The following is a 19807-nucleotide window of genomic DNA, read 5'->3' as shown; positions in this document are numbered from 1 at the left end:
TTTCACTCTATCTCTTCTTTCTCTTTGAAGCTTTCTTCTCCCCCCTCTACGATCAGTTCATAATAAGTTCCCTTTTTGTTTTCTTCCTATATTTCCTCTTTCTCTTCTTTCTATCCTTTCCTCATCTCTATTTTTTCTATTTCATTCTTTCATCCGTTTCTCCTATCTTTGGACCAATATCCTCCTCCCTCACTCTTCCAGCAGTATTTCCTTGATTCTCTCACATCTACTTTATTTTGCTATTCTCTTCCTACCTTCTTTCATACTGCCATCCAACACTTATGATCTATTGAGTTGAGTAACACTCAGAAGGTAGAATCCAACAGCTATAGCTACTTGCTTGTATACCCTCAATACTCTTCATACAATAGACTATTAACACAGAGCATTAGTTTTGGATATTTTCTCTTTGCTCTGTTTCGTTCTTGTCTGCTTACGTACTTCCCTATGACTCATTGCTTCCATCTTCTCTTACCACTTCCTTCTCTCCCTGTCTTCTCTTCTTCTTTTTTCTTTTTTTCTGTCTGCGTCCTCTCTTTTTTACTCTTATTTTCTTTCAATCTTTTCTTTTGTCCTGTCCTCTTTCTCTATTCTCTTTCTATCCTTCCTCTCTCTATTCTCTCTCCCTCTCTCTTTCCCTTCTCACTCTCTCCTCCCTATCTTTTTCTCTTTATCGCTCTCTCTCTCTCTCTAACTCTCCTCTCTTTCCTTCTCATCATCTAGTCATCCCATTTTTCCCTTGCTTGCTTTAGTTTCTGTGCTTTTTCTTATTCTTAATCTCTTGCCTCGTTTTTGGCCTCTTGTCTCTCTACCCGTGCTTTAACATTGCTTAGGTTCCTGTCTCTACCCGTGCTTTAACATTGCTTAGGTTCCAGTCTCTACCCGGGCTTTAACATTGCTTAGGTTCCTGTTTTTCTACCCGTGCTTTAACATTGCTTAGGTTCCTGTTGTTTTTGTTCTCTGTCCTCTTCTCTCTCCTCTCTCTTCTTCTCATTATCTAGTCCTACCAAAATTTTATTTGCTTGTTTTTCGGTTTTCACTCTTCTTATTCTCGCCTCCTTGTATTTTATCACCCTCCTGTCTCTCTACCCATATTTTAACAATGCTTAGGTTTTTATTATTTTAATATCTGTCAATCGAAATATAAATTTGACTAATCCAATGTTTATATTTTTAGTCTTGTTCATTTTATACCATTTTGTATTTATTCTTGTTTTCTACCATCAGCTTTGTGCATCCCTCGTTCTGACACTAGAGAGGTAGTCAAGCTCTATTGAACACTAATTGTTACTTTTTCTTTTAGAATCAACCATGATGGAGGAAGAACCAGCTAAGCTTGCTCAGCTAATAAAAAGCCAACATACATGCAAGATCTGTTTAAGTAATATCGTTGGCATCATCTTCTTTCCTTGCAATCATCCTGGTACGTTTCTGCTAACAGTTTAAATTATTGTCTGAACATATTGTGACTTGTGCAAATCAAACCCAAATGGCTTATCAAGGTGCACCGTTGAACTATGAGTAACCTGACATCTGGTTTTTACGTTTTAGATTGAAATTTAAATACCTAAGTTAATGGTTTTATTTGCTGTTTTTTTGCCGTGGCAACTTTATAATTAGAACAACTCTATTGTACTCTGATGTACGATGTGCAGTGCCGCAATGAGCCAGTGCCCAATATGTCGACACTCCATAAATTGAACAATCAAACCCAACTTTTAAAAGTGGTACCCTAAGAATCTCATCATATCTACCTCATTGGTAAGCACCACTTCTGTAATTATTCTGTGTAAGAGGAAGCATGGAGAAGAGCTAAGTTTGTTTTATCTTGACAGTTCTTAAAAGTTTGACTATTTCTCAAGCATGCTCCAGTGTTCCTAACAAATCTAACATAATTTGCTAGTTTATTCACAATTTTATTAAAATGACAAAAAGCAAAAACTCCAAAAAAAACTTGGAATAGGTTTGACTGTAGAGGTTTGACTGTAGAGGTTTTACTAAAAAAGTTTGACTGTAGAGGTTTGACTGTAGAGGTTTGACTAGGGAAGTTTGATTGTAGAGGTTTGATTGTAGAGGTTTGACTGTAGCGGTTTGACTGTTGATGTTTGACTGTCGATGTTGGACGGAAGAGGTTTGGCTGTAAAAGTTTGACTGTAGGAGTTTGACTATAGAGGCTTGAGTGTAGAGGTTTGAGTGCAGAGGTTTAACTGTAGAGGTTTGACTGAAAAGGTTTGACTGTAAAGGTTTGACTGTAGAGGTTTGACTGTAGAGGTTTTAGTGTAGAGGTTCTTTTGTGATACAAAACTCTTGTACTTTGATCATGGAGAGGAAGTGTGGACAAGACATGTTCAATGCTCCCTCAATTGTACTTTCATAAGGTTCTACAAAGGGCAAGACTTTATCAACCGAGTTCTTGAAAAGCATGGACCATATGTTGAACTCCGCACTGAGCTTAAAATAACTGTAAGTCGATTATTTAAATGGAAAAGAGTGAAAATCCAAAACAAATTCGGAGAAAAAGTCTCAGCTCATATAAATAGTTCAGTAGATGCTTAAGTCAATCTAATCAGGAATTATTTTCAGCCTATTCATTCAATGATCTGCTTTGAAACCTTTGTTTCTTGGTACAAATATTCCTAAATGATGATACTGTAATCTTCGATGTAATTTAATCTGTAGTCTCAAAACCTGCTATAAAACTTTAATAAATACTGCAGGTAAGGCATTAAAACAGACAAATTACATATAACTATGTAGAAACTAAACACAGAAATCTCAATAACATGAAAAACTGCAGTATTAAAACCGATATAAACAAGAATTTAGTATTATTTTAATGTTGAGATGCATAAACAAAAATGTTGGTTTAGAGGTGGAGGTAATGCTAAAGATACACTCGCAAACTTACTCTGACATCGATTAAGATAAGTCTAAACTAATAGCCTGCTCAGTCACCTTAGCTTAATCCTATTGATAATTTTTGGTTTCAGTTCAAGGCATAGTTAGCAAAGACAAGCCCGAATCTGAAAACAAGCTGTAAAATTCCATCATCCGAGGTTGGCATCACGGCATAACAGATGATCAGCTCTTCACCTTTGCTGAGAGATGTCGTGCTGTTATACAGACAAAAGGTTATCTCACAAAGAATTAGCCATCCCTCTAACCCTAATGGCCTTTTGCAGGGCTACCACCAATATCAAAGAGTTTGTTCTTATTCGTCTAACAAAATTAAACACCAATTTTTGCATGTCAGAATTTGTCTATGAATGTAGTTGTTGCATTAAATATACTTCTGCCAATAAAACTATTGGAAATGATTTGAAACTTGCTAAAACAGATTCTTTGCATCATAAGGTCTTATTTTATATGTAGTTTGGAAGCGTTCATTCTATTAGCCTTGAATAATTCCAAAATCTCTGTTAAAACTTCTCACAATACACAGGGATGCCTACTATTAATAGCATTACTGTATACTTGCATTTATTGTTAGTTGGTTTCTAATTTTGGTGAATAGTAAAGCAAGATATGTATGTTGGAAACTTTGTAAGTTGAAAGGATTGTAAGGTGAGTTTTACTTGAGAGGTTTGACTGTAGACGTTTGACTGTATAGGTATGGCTGTAGAGTTTCGACTGTAGAGGTTTGACTGTAGACGTTTGACTGTATAGGTATGGCTGTAGAGTTTCGACTGTAGAGGTTCGACTGTAGAGGTTCGACTGTATAGGTATGGCTGGAGAGTTTCGACTGTAGAGGTTTGACTGTAGAGGTTTGACTGTAGAGGATTGACTGTAAAGGTTTGACTGTAGAGGTTTGACTGTAGAGGATTGACTGTAAATGTTTGACTGTAGAGGTTTGACTGTAGACGTTTGACTGTATAGGTATGGCTGTAGAGTTTCGACTATAGACGTTTGACTGTAGAGGTTTGACTGTAGAGGTTTGACTGTAGAGGTTTGACTGTAGAGGTTTGACTGTATAGGTATGGCTGTAGAGTTTCGACTGTAGAGGTTTGACTGTAGAAGTTTGACTGTAGAAGTTTGACTGTAGAGGTTTGACTGTAGACGTTTGACTGTAGACGTTTGACTGTAGACGTTTGACTGTATAAGTATGGCTGTAGAGTTTCGACTGTAGAGGTTTGACTGTAGAGGTTTGACTGTAGAGGTTTGACTGTAGAGGTTTGACTGTAGAGGATTGACTGTAGAGGTTTGACTGTAGACGTTTGCCTACAGAGGTTTGCCTACAGAGGTTTGACTGTAGAGGTTTGACTGTAGAGGTTTGACTGTAGAGGTTTGACTGTAGAGGTTTGACTGTATAGGTATGGCTGTAGAGTTTCGACTGTAGAGGTTTGACTGTAGAAGTTTGAGTGTAGAGGTTTGACTGTAGACGTTTGACTGTAGACGTTTAACTGTAGACGTTTGACTGTAGACGTTTGACTGTATAGGTATGGCTGTAGAGTTTCGACCGTAGAGATTTGACTGTAGAGGTTTGACTGTAGAGGTTTGACTGTAGAGGTTTGACTGTAGAGGTTTGACTGTAGAGGATTGACTGTAAAGGTTTGACGGTAGAGGTTTGACTGTAGAGGTTTGACTGTAGAGGTTTGACTGTAGAGGTTTGACTGTAGAGGTTTGACTGTATAGGTATGGCTGTAGAGTTTCGACTGTAGAGGTGTGACTGTAGAGGTTTGACTGTAGAGGTTTGACTGTAGACGTTTGACTGTAGACGTTTGACTGTAGACGTTTGACTGTAGACGTTTGACTGTATAGGTATGGCTGTAGAGTTTCGACCGTAGAGATTTGACTGTAGAGGTTTGACTGTAGAGGTTTGACTGTAGAGGTTTGACTGTAGAGGTTTGACTGTAGAGGATTGACTGTAAAGGTTTGACGGTAGAGGTTTGACTGTAGAGGTTTGACTGTAGAGGTTTGACTGTAGACGTTTGACTGTAGACGTTTGACTGTAGACGTTTGACTGTATAAGTATGGCTGTAGAGTTTCGACTGTAGAGGTTTGACTGTAGAGGTTTGACTGTAGAGGTTTGACTGTAGAGGTTTGACTGTAGAGGATTGACTGTAGAGGTTTGCCTACAGAGGTTTGCCTACAGAGGTTTGACTGTAGAGGTTTGACTGTAGAGGTTTGACTGTAGAGGTTTGACTCTAGAGGTTTGACTGTATAGGTATGGCTGTAGAGTTTCGACTGTAGAGGTTTGACTGTAGAAGTTTGACTGTAGAGGTTTGACTGTAGACGTTTGACTGGAGACGTTTGACTGTAGACGTTTGACTGTAGACGTTTGACTGTATAGGTATGGCTGTAGAGTTTCGACCGTAGAGATTTGACTGTAGAGGTTTGACTGTAGAGGTTTGACTGTAGAGGTTTGACTGTAGAGGATTGACTGTAAAGGTTTGACGGTAGAGGTTTGACTGTAGAGGTTTGACTGTAGAGGTTTGACTGTAGAGGTTTGACTGTATAGGTATGGCTGTAGAGTTTCGACTGTAGAGGTTTGACTGTAAAAGTTTGACTGTAGAGGTTTGACTGTAGACGTTTGACTGTAGACGTTTGACTGTAGACGTTTGACTGTATAGGTATGGCTGTAGAGTTTCGACTGTAGAGGTTTGACTGTAGAGGTTTGACTGTAGAGATTTGACTGTAGAGGTTTGACTGTAGAGGTTTGACTGTAGAAGATTGACTGTAAAGGTTTGACTGTAAAGGTTTGACTGTAGAGGTTTGACTGTAGACGTTTGACTGTAGACGTTTGACTGTAGACGTTTGACTGTATAGGTATGGCTGTAGAGTTTCGACTGTAGAGGTTTGACAGCAGAGGTTTGCCTACAGAAGTTTGCCTACAGAGATTTGACTGTAGAGGTTTGACTGTAGAGGTTTGACTGTAGAGGTTTGACTGCAGAGGTTTGCCTACAGAGGTTTGACTGTAAAGGTATTGTTAGTAATAAAAGTGTTTGGAATAAAATGAAACCTTACTAGCATAGCTTCTGACTTTAATTAGACTCACCGATAGTTTTCCATTTTCAAGCTGAAGTTATAGTAAATCAAATATTTCTGATCCATGGCTGTGATATTTTGCTACAGATAATTCTGCCTCTCTCCAGCTCATATGACCCTCTGCCAATGCTACATAGTCATGCCCTGCCTCTCAAAGACTGCCTCACAAGAAAATGCCCTGTTTTTGCGATTCCAAAAGAATTAAAGATAATTGTTCCATAATTTATTATATATATAATATTATTTCATCCTGTATTGTATTAGCCATCTCTAACGTACCACAAATTTTTTCCAGATACATTTATATATACATGATCTGTTATATACATGATCTGTATATACTGCTCTGGGCATATCTAGCGTTCTGCTTTGCAGTATCACCCCAGCAACTGTTAATTGCATTTACAAGTACTTTGTGTCTGTAGGTTTTTACATATATGTATTGTAAATGTTAAACTGTTTAAAACTTCATTTTTCTAGTTGATGTTTTGTATTTTTGTCTTTAATGGTAATTAGGCTCTTACAAAAAGTGCTTCTGTGTTTCCAAAAAGAATAAAAAGTAATTGCTTATTAATTTATTACATTTCATAATATTATTCCCACGACCAAACGAGCGGATGCGAAGTTTGGGAGTTTTTATGAGAAATGCATGTGCACCCAACCTACGAAAATTATTCATCAACAATGAGACGAACCCTTGTATCAAAATTTCATCAACAAATTTAACCATCGTTTTGTAGAGTCGTTAAAATATAATAACGATACAAAACACATACAGACCTATTTAAATAGGATACCAAGTCTTTGTAAACCGTCGGCATTATCTTAAAACTTACCATCTGATCGGATTATACACAAATAGACAGATTTATTTGGACGAAAATCGTTATTAAAACTTGCTAAGCTTCACTTTCATCAAAGTTAAGACCGGCATACAAACCGCCGACCGACAGGGAATAGAACGATTAAGTCGCGCGCATTTTACAAAAAAGCGTGCCCATTTCACCAGTCTATAGCATTGTCGAATTGCCGAAGGTTTCTATAATTAACGTAGGAGTACTGAAATCGTTTCATTTTTGCTGATTTCAAAGTATCTGAAATTTTAGACACATTTGAGTACTTTGGTATTCTAACTGATGTCCAACGCAGTGTAAGTAAAGGAAATGATGATGATATTTATTTCTAACGATTCTTATGAGATTACGATATTTGATTATAAGTTTGGATATTCTTCTTGGTACTTCTTGATATTGTTAGCTATGATGTTTTGAAATGTAAACACAATTGTGCATTGGTTTTCTATTATTACTGTGTTTATAATATTGTGTATTCTAATAATATCAGTGCATTTTATTTTAATATTCCTTTTAGAGTTGCTTGTGCTAATTTAAAATAACGTAGAAAACTCTACATACAGCTGCTTACTAAGGCCCCAGGGGGTTCACTTTCAACTTTCATTCTCAAGGGCTCGACAAAAACATGTTTAAGAGATGTTTTTTGAGGAAAGGTACTAAGGGGAAAGAGGTATTAGGCCTAATGAGCAAAAATTGGCAATTAGTTTTTTTTATTAATATGTAAGTCAGTGGAAAGGGTGCATTTTATAACATCTCAGACTAGCCCTTGGGGATGTATAGAAGAGAGGGAACCTCCTAGGACTAAGGCATGATTATTTCAAACTACACAATGTTCTTCCGTTGCGGTTTCCTTCACGCGTTAGCATCGTGTTGCTTTGATAAGGGCTTCCTATTCAAATTCTTGAGTTGCTGCACACCATGGTGTCTTTATTTAAACCATAACTGTCACGAACAACTTTTATCGTATTTACTAGGTAAGTCAAACACGCTGATTCCGATTTTGTACTCAAAATAAAGATTAGTCCACTAACCTTCGAAGTCATTTAGGCTTTTTTAAAACGTTTCAATGTCCGTTTCGAAAACAACACAATCGGCATTACAAGCTCCCCCCATAAATATGTGACGAAACCTAGCTTTTTCAGAAACGGAAGTTCGGAATGTTTAGTCCGATTTAGAATAATAGAGATGGGTGTCTTAAAACCCATTATTATCTAAATCCAGCCTGTAAAATAATTTAAGTTTTTTATGAAAGGGATATAAACTACTTAAAATTGCTCGCAGCTTGCTACATGACGTTTAAATGGGCTGGACGCCGAGAAAAATTAGCTCAAAAAGCGCGGTTTTATCACAAGCTAGCGTTGTTATCGCGCTTTTTAAATATGCAATGCTAAATAGCTTATCTACCTTTCTGAAAAGACTGATATTATTTTTAAGGCTGAATTTAGATATTAATGGATTTTAAAACACCCATCTCTATTATTCTAAATCGGTCTAAACATCCCTACGTAACTTCTGTTCCTAAAAAGCTAGGTTACGTCACGTATTTATGGGCGGAGCTTGTTATGCCGATCATGTTGTTTTCGAGACCGATATTAAAACGCTAAAAAGAATCCTTCATTACTCTGAAAGTTAGTGGCCTAATCTTTATTTTGATTGCATAATCGGAATCAGCGTGTCTGATTTACGTAGTAAATACGATAAAAGTTGTTCGTGACAGTTATGGTTTAATGAGAATGCTTGCTAGCCACTAACTCAATCATGTTGCTAGGTGATGAGAATTCCGTCAATTGTAGATATTACTTGTGATAGATGCAGTGACGATTGTAGGCTTTGCAATTGGTTACAAAGTCGTCTGCCGAATATTCGCTAATGTGAAAAACAGCCGTGAACAATCTAAGCATACCTAACAAAACAGTCAAAGACCATGTTTGATCTAATAAATAAAATTTTCCCAATACACCCATGCTCTGTGACAGTCACAATAAATATTGTATATACAAGCAGAATCAATATTGCTTCAATATATATTTTTACACTGACTAGAAAGTGGACAATGCGAACGTGTGCATTTAAAATCTGTGCATTTCATGCTACCACATTAATATTTAAGGATTTTGTCACATGGACTCCATATGGCACTTGGTGACAGGTGATATGACCCATTCATGCCTATTATACATATGGCACTTGGTGACAGGTGATATGACCCATTCATGCCTATTATACATATGGCACTTGGTGATAGGTGATATGACCCATTCATGCCTATTAGCCTATACATATGGTATTTGGTGACAAGTGCTATATAGGCCTCATTCATGCCTATCTATATATATATATATATATATAAATCGGTTGTCGGTTTCGTCCAGCTATAGCTATTAAAATATTGAAATAAAGAATCTGTATCACATAAGATTTTATCTTGGACCCTCCCATTTGCCGGGCAAATATCTTACCAATTAAGCTAGACAAGATTGGTGGGTTCATCGGGCGATATATTTCGTTATGCAGTGTGTGAAAACACGCATACCGCTCTGCTCTCGATATGGCGCAACATCAATTTATGCTTGCTCTCAAGGCTATTATTAGTAAGTTTACTAGCTTGCTCAAATTAGCCACCATTGGCAATGTGCCAGGCATGTGGCAGGCCACTACATTACCTGCCAGTGTTTATAAGATGTTTGTTAATACTCGCATTACGCTGGCAATTTTGCTAGTTATACATATTTAGCTCTTTTTCGGCCTAAAGTGGGCTGGCCAGCTCAATAATGTGCTTGTTGATGGCTTCTTAACACTGATTAAATTTTTAATGCAATGAACAAAGGAATGAGTACAGGAGACTATTCAATAGAGCTAAAATGGCTTCAATCGAGTATTGCAGTTCTTTGGCTAATTTTATTGTTAGCTCTTTTGTCGCTTGAAGAAAAAAAATTAAAACTTGGTGCGGGAAAGTTTGGCTGCATGGTTGAAAGTAGTAAGGTAATTAATGAATAATAACAGTCAATAGATTTGACATGTTTCTATTTATTTACTTACATAAAGCAGTGCTATAATACTAAATTGCTTTGACTGTTAATTTTCAGTAGTCAGTTTGTTAGTGGGATAGATTTTACTTCTTATTTTTCACTAAATTCTCCATCTTTGGGGAAATGGTTGACAAAGCGCACCGAATGTCGTCTTCAAGTCCCAGTCGGTTTCGTTGTTTCGATTTGAGAACAACCATGGAGGAGAAAGCGGACTCACATAAGTATGTAGACACAAATAGGAGCAGGGTTCGAAGGGCGTGTTTGGCTGCCTGTGGATATGGATGAATCATGGAAGGCCAAAATTTTTCAATGGTTTTATCTTCATGAAAATCTTTGGTTATTTTGCCGATCTGCTAGTTTCATTTTGTTGTCAAATAAATATAGCGTCCAAATATTGTCACAATTATGATCAGTCAGCTGCCATTAACAAGCATTCATGATATTAATAGTCATGACACTGCTGATAGGTCCAGTTAATAACACAATAATCCACTCTGCTAATTGTAGCCGAGTTGATTACAAAAGATCCAATAAAACTATTTTTAGATTTCACCTAGTGTGCTTTTTCAAGGCAGTAAGTTAAATCCATATGAGCCAACGACCAACTTTCAGACAACCTGACCTCTGACCTCTGCAGTAGCGCTGGCTAATGCTGATCAGTGAAAATTATTGTTATAGATAACGGTGGACTACTAATTATGAAGTGCATCTTCTGCCAATTGGGCTGCAAATTCTCTCTTGAGGAAGCTGGTGACACTGAATTCAAATCAAAGGACAAAACAAACCATGAACAACATGGTTGCAGTTTTATTCTAGGTGTGTACCTATTTACTCAGATACCTATTTACTCAGGTGCGTACCTATTTATGGGCCAGATGTGGCTCGCGATCAGTTTTCATTTGGCCTGCAGCCTCCATCATAAAATCAATAATGTCTGGTGTAGAATTAATACATTGGGTAGCAGCGCTAGTACTTGCTGGTTTTAAGTGCTGCCATTTAGAGTAGTGGTTTCCAACCACCGACCCGGTACTGGTCTGTGGATCAATCACTACCGGACCGCAGTGCCCGGGCCAATGTCATGAGTTTTAGTTTTGTCAAAAGCTATATTTTATCCTCACCTCGAACCCAGACGTCGAGTAGTTAGACAAACACCCGCTCCTAATACGAATAGATAAGCCATCTTTTTGTTTTACTTTTAGGTACATAAAATATTTTGCAATATTTTTCCTTTGCAGAGTAGACAATACTGTCTGAAAATAAAAAGAACCAATGTAAATTGATATTGAAGGTAAGAGCTCTCTTTAACTTTCTGTAAAATAACCGTTATTATCAACCATAAAAGGAGTGAAATCGGTAAAAAACTTGTCGAAACAAATTATGTATGTGTATTAAATTTACAATTACACTTAATTTGTATTTAAAATTTTATTTTACAGTCACCGAATTTATTGTTATTATTATAATTTCAACTGCCTAGTCTGCAATAAAACTGTCAAGCGTTGACCGGTCTGCGGGCAGAAAAAGGTCGGGGACTACTGATCTAAAGGCTCAATTAGGAACAGCAAATTAGCAAATGGGTAATTGACTGAATGAGCCCCCATTTTTCTAAAATGGCTACAATCAGCAAAAGGAGGAAAGTTGATTGCGAGGGCCGACGGTTCAAGGATGGGTGGAAATTGGACTATTTCTTCACTGAAATACGAGGACATGTGATGACACGGCTATCGAACTCTCACTTACAATACATCTTGCGCATCAATACTACTGCCATTGAATCAGACCTGGTAGTTGTCCTGCACTCCAGATATGTTTCACCCATCACACTAATACAGACAAGTCAGGTTTCATAGAACTAAATCTGAATGCGTTTTTTTCAAGTTTTTACTCCAGAATAATAAACATTTAAAAATCCAATGAACATCTATGGTTACTGTCATAATTTAAATGAGCCCTCCACTTGTTGATATAGCTATTACTTGTTCATTTCTCTGTGATTGTGTTTAAAAATTCTATAAATATTAAACTGCCATGCTGAGATATTTTTTATGTTTCAAATGTAATTTGCACCCAAGATTACAATTACTTCTGTTCAACTGTCACAAAAAAGGTAGTGTTAAAAAGTGAAGTTGAGTGAATATTAAATTTCAATTTTCAAGGTCAATTTAATGTTGATATGAATGTTTCAAATGAACCAAAACACATACTCAAAATAGCTGAAATTAAAGTAAAAAATCAAATGTGAAGCACAGAATGGCTCGGTGAAAATTATTTAAATTAATTGCTGTTATATGTAGAGAATGTCCACCCAGGTTGGCCGCCTAAATTTTTAACAAACCAAATCTGGCTCATTTGTTAAAAGTTTGGACACACCTGGTCTAAGCTGTCTGTAGCCAGCTGATAGTTAACTTATTTTTGACCTTTAGCATGCCTTTAAGTAGGTGGCTAGCAAATCACTGATAATCAGATATATCCCTGACATTAGCCAGTTCAAACAAAGTTTAAAGTGACCAGGAAGTCTTTGAGATAAGGTTGCAACTACTTGCCCTTGATGGAAAAGCAATTTTATGTATTTATGCTTGTGGCCATAGTCCATATTTTGTTGCATGGAAAGATAATTGATGTTTAATCATCACCTTATAAATAGGCTGCTTGTACGGCGTTTTCAGATTTTCTACCTTGGAGGGTTACTAGTGGCATCGTGTCAAAAAGTATTTTATCACAAGAAACGCTCAATCAGTTCTGAAACGGTCATAACTCTATTGAAGATCTGTGAACAAACTCATCAAATTATTTCTAGAGTATACAAACGCATTTGCTATAAAGCAAATGTTCAGTTGTCTTAGCCTCAGAGCATTAAAATATATGTGAAGAACCTAGATCACAGCTCTTTCTGGCGCATCCGCCAAGCACTCATCTAGTGCCAGCAGACACTGATATATACTACCTGTGCTTTAAGAATATAAATACACTTTAACAACTGTATGTGGAATGAGAGATGTTGCAGGTGCAGCAGAACATTAGCTTGACAAGTGGAGTTCTTATTCAATAAGTTCAACCGTGGGAAGAGGTTTACTTTTGTAAACTTGAATTTTCTTATTGCTTTGCCTAGGTAAAAAAACCCAGCCTCATAGAAATATACCAGACATATTCGAAGACGCGACATGGACTGAGGGAAGCATCGTTGAGAGTAACACTGCTACCGGTGAAAACAGGGAGACACGTCTTAGAATCAACTTCAGCCAAGCGGCGCATCCGGATATGGCTGAACTGGATAGGAGGAAGGCAACATTTCTGACGTTTCCTCATGGGTCAGTGAAGCAACCAGATGAGCTCACTAACAGTGGATGTTTTATTCAGGTATAAAACCAGCTCTTTAATGTTGAAGATAGTAAAAGTAAAAGGTCACCCACCTATTCTTACTGTGCTACTCATGTCATCATCATTTATCTTGTTCTCATGCAGGAAGAGATTCAGTGAACTGTTTCTTTTGTGATACCAAGCTCTCTTACTTTGATCATGGGGAGGATGTGTGGACAAGACATGCTCGATGCTCCCCCAATTGTACTTTCATAAGGTATTACAAAGGGCAGGACTTTATCAACCGAGTGCTTGAAACACATGGACCATATGTTGAACCTCGCACTGAGCTTAGAATAACTGTGAGTTGATTACAAATACAACAGATCTATTGTTACAAGAATTGCTTATCCCTAGTTCACACGAGGACAAAACTCCTAGGAAACCTTGGGAGAAATAAAACATCAGTTTCGTATAAGCAGTCCTACCTCACCAAAATTTTCCCTGGTTTATTTGACTAACAACTGCAGCCAACGATGAGACAAGCTATATTTTGCGCCTTGGCATCATTACTTTACATCGAGCAGTTAACCGATAGCATAGATTTCTTAACTACCCAATCACATTGATTGTCTCACTTAATGATCTTATTAAACCTAACGCTGTTCGATCACTACTAACCCTTAACAGATATTTTGTTTTGGCCCAAATAAGATTATTACAAGGTTTCGCTCTATGTTCTGTCAGAGAATATGTTTACCAAGCACAAAAGCTAAAGCAGGCCATAGATATGTTAAGCTGATTTGCTCACTAGTCAGCATGCATTGAAGCTGCCGTTTATGATATTAGTGAACGCTAGCTTATTTTTGGGCTTGAAGATCCTGTCTGCTGCTCTTTTGTGATTAACTGGCTGATTATCACCAATGAAAAAAGTTTTGACATAATTTCCGAAATGCACCGGAAAAAATAATTCAATGTGGAATGGAAACAAAATGGCTCTGAACAAATATACAGTAACAAAGTTCTGACCAATACTCTTTAAAGTAATAATCCCTTAACAGAATATAATTACAAGTATTAACTTCACATAAAATTAAGGTATAAATTGACCTACGCAAGGCAGATATCTGTACTATGTATTGCAGTGCTTCTTATCTTGTCTTTAATGTGTTTCAGACAATAGTCATGAGAAACTAAGCACAGCCTGCAGTGGCTCAACATACATATATGAAGTGTACATGTATACAGGGCTATGTCTTTTTAAATTAACTGTCAATGATACGCATTATTTGGATAAGTCATGATCTTGATAAAGATTTATCTGGATAAAGCCTTATTTGGATAAGTCATTATATGGAGAAGGATTTATCTGAATAAAGCATTATTTGAATAAATCATTATCTAGATAAAGATTTATTTGGATAAAACATTATTTAGATAAATCAGCATCTTCATCAAGTTTTATCTTGATAAAGCATTACTTGGATGAAACATCAACTGAATTATGAAGTCCAGAAAAGCTTGTTTAATTGCATACAGTCATAAAGTGAAACTGTACGGAATAAATAAACCCTGATTGCAAATTACCCAGGCGTGAAGCCTAAAAACTCACAAAACAGGCGAATAGATTACACACTTTTGTATTTTATGGACTAAAAGCAAATCTGTCAAAAGCTGCATTCGCACCAGCCGATTTCATGACAATTGTCTGGATGATTTGGCTCACTGGCCGAGAATCGCCTCATGTAAAAAGAACAAGCAAGTTCGAGCTCGATTTTTGTTTTGTTAGGGTGCAATAGTTTCAAGGGTGCAATAGTTCTGTTTATAGCACCCTTGAAGGGTGCTGGTGCAATAAACAGAACTATTGCTGGTGTTATGCTATTATAGCAATGAACTAATAGTTGAAGCATCTGCTTCAACTATTATGCCATCGCTGTAATCATTGAACCAGATGCTGGTAGCAAAGAATAATCCACCTTACAGCTAAATATTATTAGTGATGAACTCTGTAGAGTGAAATAATTGGTAAACTTGCTAAAAATGTCTACGAGAAACTTTGTAGGAAACAGTCAAAAACATGACTTACTTAGGTTATCTGACTCTGCATATGAAAACTGACAAAATTTCCCACTTTTCGTCCAAACTAGTATCGGTATGAATGGGAACCATCGAGCTGATAACTTCTGCACAATCATCCAGAAATCGAGCCCAAAAAATTTGTTGGCAAATCTGCTGGTGTGAACTCAGCTTTTGTCTTAGGAATATGTTTACTGGCTACTTGACCTGCCAAGAGTTAATTAACAGATTATTGACAACATTATGTCATGTGACAGCACATGTCAATGTGTGTCACCGCAACAAGTCTTTTGTTACTATGATTATTCCATAGAATATCACTACACGAATGCTTCAACGGCCAATAGATTCACCAGCTGTAGCTAAAGCTCTTAGTCTGGGGTTGGACAGAGAAGATGTAAAGACAGCTATTGCCAATGGAATACAGGTAAATAGCCCGATGCAAGTGACAGAATATAATTATTAATTATGGCATATCTATTAGATGCATCATGGATTTCCCCTAGTCGGTGGAAAACCCTGATAGCTGTTTTCCAAGTAATCAGTCAAAATCAATACACATTATGATCCACAGACATCAGGCTGGCGACTGAAAAACAATGTTCCCCAGGATATTATAACAGTCCAGGGCATGCAGAGTCTGCAAACAAACTAAAGATCATTAAAATTTTGATAGTCGTTTTCTCACGTTCAATTTTTGCACCCGACGCTGTTCTGTAGTAACAAGCATAGTTTTTTGTACTCTACAAGAAGCAATTTGGCCAATGACTTTTGAAGATTTTACCTGATTAGCAGCTACTGCATTCTGTACAAAAGGAAAAGATAATCACTGTAATTATATCAGCGTACTATTGCACATCATTGAAGGCTACAGTAGCATATTTTAAGCCCAGCTTTTACAAGAAGTTTGGTAAAAAACGATTTTTTCTAGTTTAAACTCACATTTCAGCATGTAACACTAGGTGGTATTTAAAAAGCCTATAAACTTTTCTAGGTGCCGACGTATAAGCACAGTCTATTTTCTATATCTTTTTTAGCTAGTTGGTCCTTTTACAGAGAATTATTTGATGAGCAGCACTTGAATGATGACATTAACAGCAGGTGTTGAAACTGTAAGAGGTGCTTGTAGCATAGTAACTGAGATAAAATGTGCCTATTTCTAAATGTTAAGTCCTACAACTATGATGTAGATGATTAACACTTGTACATAGTACATATATATTGCGACTTCATCGCTCACCTCATTGTCAAGATACTAATTCTTTCATTATTCTGCTGATTCTCTAATTTTGCTCAATTACCAGAATGGAGAGCAAGACTTCCGTTGGGCAGCAGAGATCTTTCGAGCAGTGATCATGGAGAAAGTCCGAACACTTAAGTTCGTACTTAATGAAGTATTCATAGAACTGCCAAAAGTGATTCAAGAGGCGGAACTTTCTCAAGAGGAAAAGACAGAAGGTACTGGAGTTACTAAACCTTTACACAAACAACTTATCATTCAATCAAAAGTACAAACTTCTGAAAATTTTTAGAGAAGGGGAGGTTTTGATCTTGTAACCTGAAAGGACGATCAAGTTCACCTCTTTTCTAGCTTTGGCTAAAAATATATTATGCAGATCAGAGGCAAGGGAAATCCCAACTAACTTATCAGCGGTTGTTTGTAAACCGGTTGTTGTTGTAAACAGGTGATTGAGCTGGAGATCGCTGTTGAACTTCACAAAATCAGTTGGTGCAACTGGTGATTTCTTGTGCTCTTTTATAGTTAAATCAATTACTGTTTATAACATGTCAACCCATATTGCCTAATCAAGTTTCGTATGTATGAAACTTGACTAACACTGTTGTCAGGAGGCAGGGCTCCAACTAAAGTGGGTAGAGTTACCATTAACATACGAGGAGTTCACTTAATACAAAACTAACTAATGTAAAGATAGCTCCAGAGGTAAAGGTGCAAATACTAAACTTGCAATCATTCCTACAAAATTGGAACCTTCCCTTCAAATAATGACTTTGAGATCTTTTGCTAATTAGACTCTAACAGTCCGAAAGATGGGGTCTTGTAAAACTTGTTGAGTAACACTCAAAAGGCAGACTCAAACAGCTCGCTACTTCCTTATCTTGATATTCGTGCATTCCATCCCTTTCTCATGTCTTTGCTTCCCTATGACTCTTTGCCTCCTCCCTCTCCCACCATTTTTCTCTCTTACTCTCTTCATCACTTGCTCGCTCATCTCTCACTCTGCTTTTCTTTCTCCTTTTAGTTTTCCCTTTTCCACTCTTTTCTTTTTAATTTTTTTAATCTAACTTCTCTCTCAACTTTCCTTTTTTCACACCTTCACTTTTTTAATATTTCGCTTTCTAGTTTCAAGATTGTTTGTCCCTTTTCTTTCATTTTATATCCTTGCTTAGGTTCCTGTTGTTTTCCCTTTCTTTCACTCAAAATATAAAGTTGACTAATCAGATGTATCGGTATATGCATTTAGTTTTATTCATATGTTGCCATTCTGTATCTCTGTTTCTTGTTATCACCTACTCTAAACCGCTACTATAACACTAATCAGGTAGTCTAGGGCTATTCAACAGTAGTTGTTGCTATTTACTTTAGCTGAGCTTGCTCATCTACTAAAAAATCGACTTACATGCAAGATCTGTCAAAGTGATATCGTCGGCATCATCTTCGTTCCTTGCAGACATCTTGGTAGGTTTTCACTAGCATTTTGATTGTCTGAACATATTTAGACTTGTGCAAATCAAATCCAGATGTCTTATCAAGATGCATCATTGAACTATGAGTAATGTAAAATCTGGCTTCTACATTTTGACTTGCTATTTAAATACCCAATACCCTTATCAGCCGTGTTTCTGCTGCGGCATCTCTCTAATCGAAACAACTTTAGTGTAGTCTGCTGTATGATGTGCAGTGCCGCAATGATCCTGTGCCCAATATGTCTACACTCCATATATAGAACAATGAAAGCCAACTTTTAAAGGGGTATACAATGGACCCCCTTATTGGTAAGCACCACTTCTGTAATTTTTCTGTGTAAGAGGAAAGCATGGGCAATAGCTAAGCATGTTTCAACTTGGCAGTTCTTAACTTAGCAGCTTTGAAAGAGTTTGACTATTTCTCAAGCACACTCCAGTGTTCCTAAAAAACCAGACATTATTGCTAGTTTATCCACAATTTTTATTAAAATGAAAAAGAGTAAATATGCAAAAAACTCGCAGAGGTTTAACTGTAGACTTGACTCTAAAGGTTTGACTGTAGAGGCTTGACTGTAGAGGCTTGACTGCATAAGTCTGAGTGTACTAACTGCCTGCTGGTGCAATTTTGATTTATGCTTCGTCTATCTTCTTTATCTATGAAGTGACAAAGCTTTGGGAAACTCCAATACCTTAGTATAAACGCATTTGAAATAAAATAAAACTTTTGCAGTACAAGTTTCTGACCTTGACCCACAGATTATTTCCTACTTTCAAGCTGAAATTAGAGCAAATCAAGTGGTTTTGATCCATCGCTGTAATTTTTTGTTACAGACGATTCTGTCTCTCTCTCTCACTCATAACATCAGCTTATGCCTGTGCTACAAAGATGTGCCCTGCCCACCTGCCCTGCCTTCTCAAAGACACCGGCCTAATTAACAACAGTCGTAAGGCAGACACTTTCAAAAGAACCAGATGCTAACTGCTCAAAAACTTAACTTTAAACTATATGATCAATGTGTGAAACGCAGTGATCCATTTAATGAATTATATATTATTGTGTATATCATACTGTATCATTTCATATTTATCGCTCAGACTGGCGCTTGTTTGTTCAGTTGTCCGGGTTTACTCACCAGTTGCTGAGCCTTCTCCGATGGCAGGGAGGCTCGCTCCAGTGACCACGGTGACCAGGGGTCAGTCCCTTTAGCTCTGGCCACGACACCATCATGTATACTGTATAAGCAATACAGATTGTTGTACACATCTCACTTTTGTAAAGTGATAAAGCACATGGATTGGTAAAATGTAAGATTTTTGCTTAGCAGGCCTTGGTTTTCGAGATGTTAACAAACACTTGAGCATCATCATTCAAATATCTCAATATTCTGATACCTAATAACAATATGTTTATGTAAATAGTATCTTGGTTAGTTTATCTAAATAAATAAGTCTATTTAAGTTTAGCTAATATTTGTAAAATCCGACTTGCCAAAGCTTGTTCACTTACATGCTGTATTCTTGAAGTGAAAGTGTTTGAAATAAACTAATGTTGACCTTGACTGCGAAGTAAAATGGTGTCAAAGCTTGCGCAGCAGGCAAATAGGTTGTAAAGGTTCGTATTTAACAGGAGTGCAAGCAAACTGCACTAGTGTTATAAACATGTTTACTTGCTACATGACATATGCTAAATATAGCACCTACCCCCTTGAAAGCTATTCTTCAGGAAAATTCTGGAAGATTACACATTAGACTAAGTTCCAGTCTTCAATGGAAAACACAAAGGCACATACACAAAATTGTGGAGTGATAGGCCAAAAAAACTTTGTTTGCAAATGTGTTGGTGTGAACTCAGCATTTGTC

This window comes from Watersipora subatra, chromosome 6 (assembly GCF_963576615.1).
Source record: "Watersipora subatra chromosome 6, tzWatSuba1.1, whole genome shotgun sequence".
NCBI lineage: Eukaryota > Metazoa > Bryozoa > Gymnolaemata > Cheilostomatida > Watersiporidae > Watersipora > Watersipora subatra.
The sequence above is the reverse complement of the archived record's forward strand: the minus strand, read 5'-3'. Positions refer to the sequence as shown.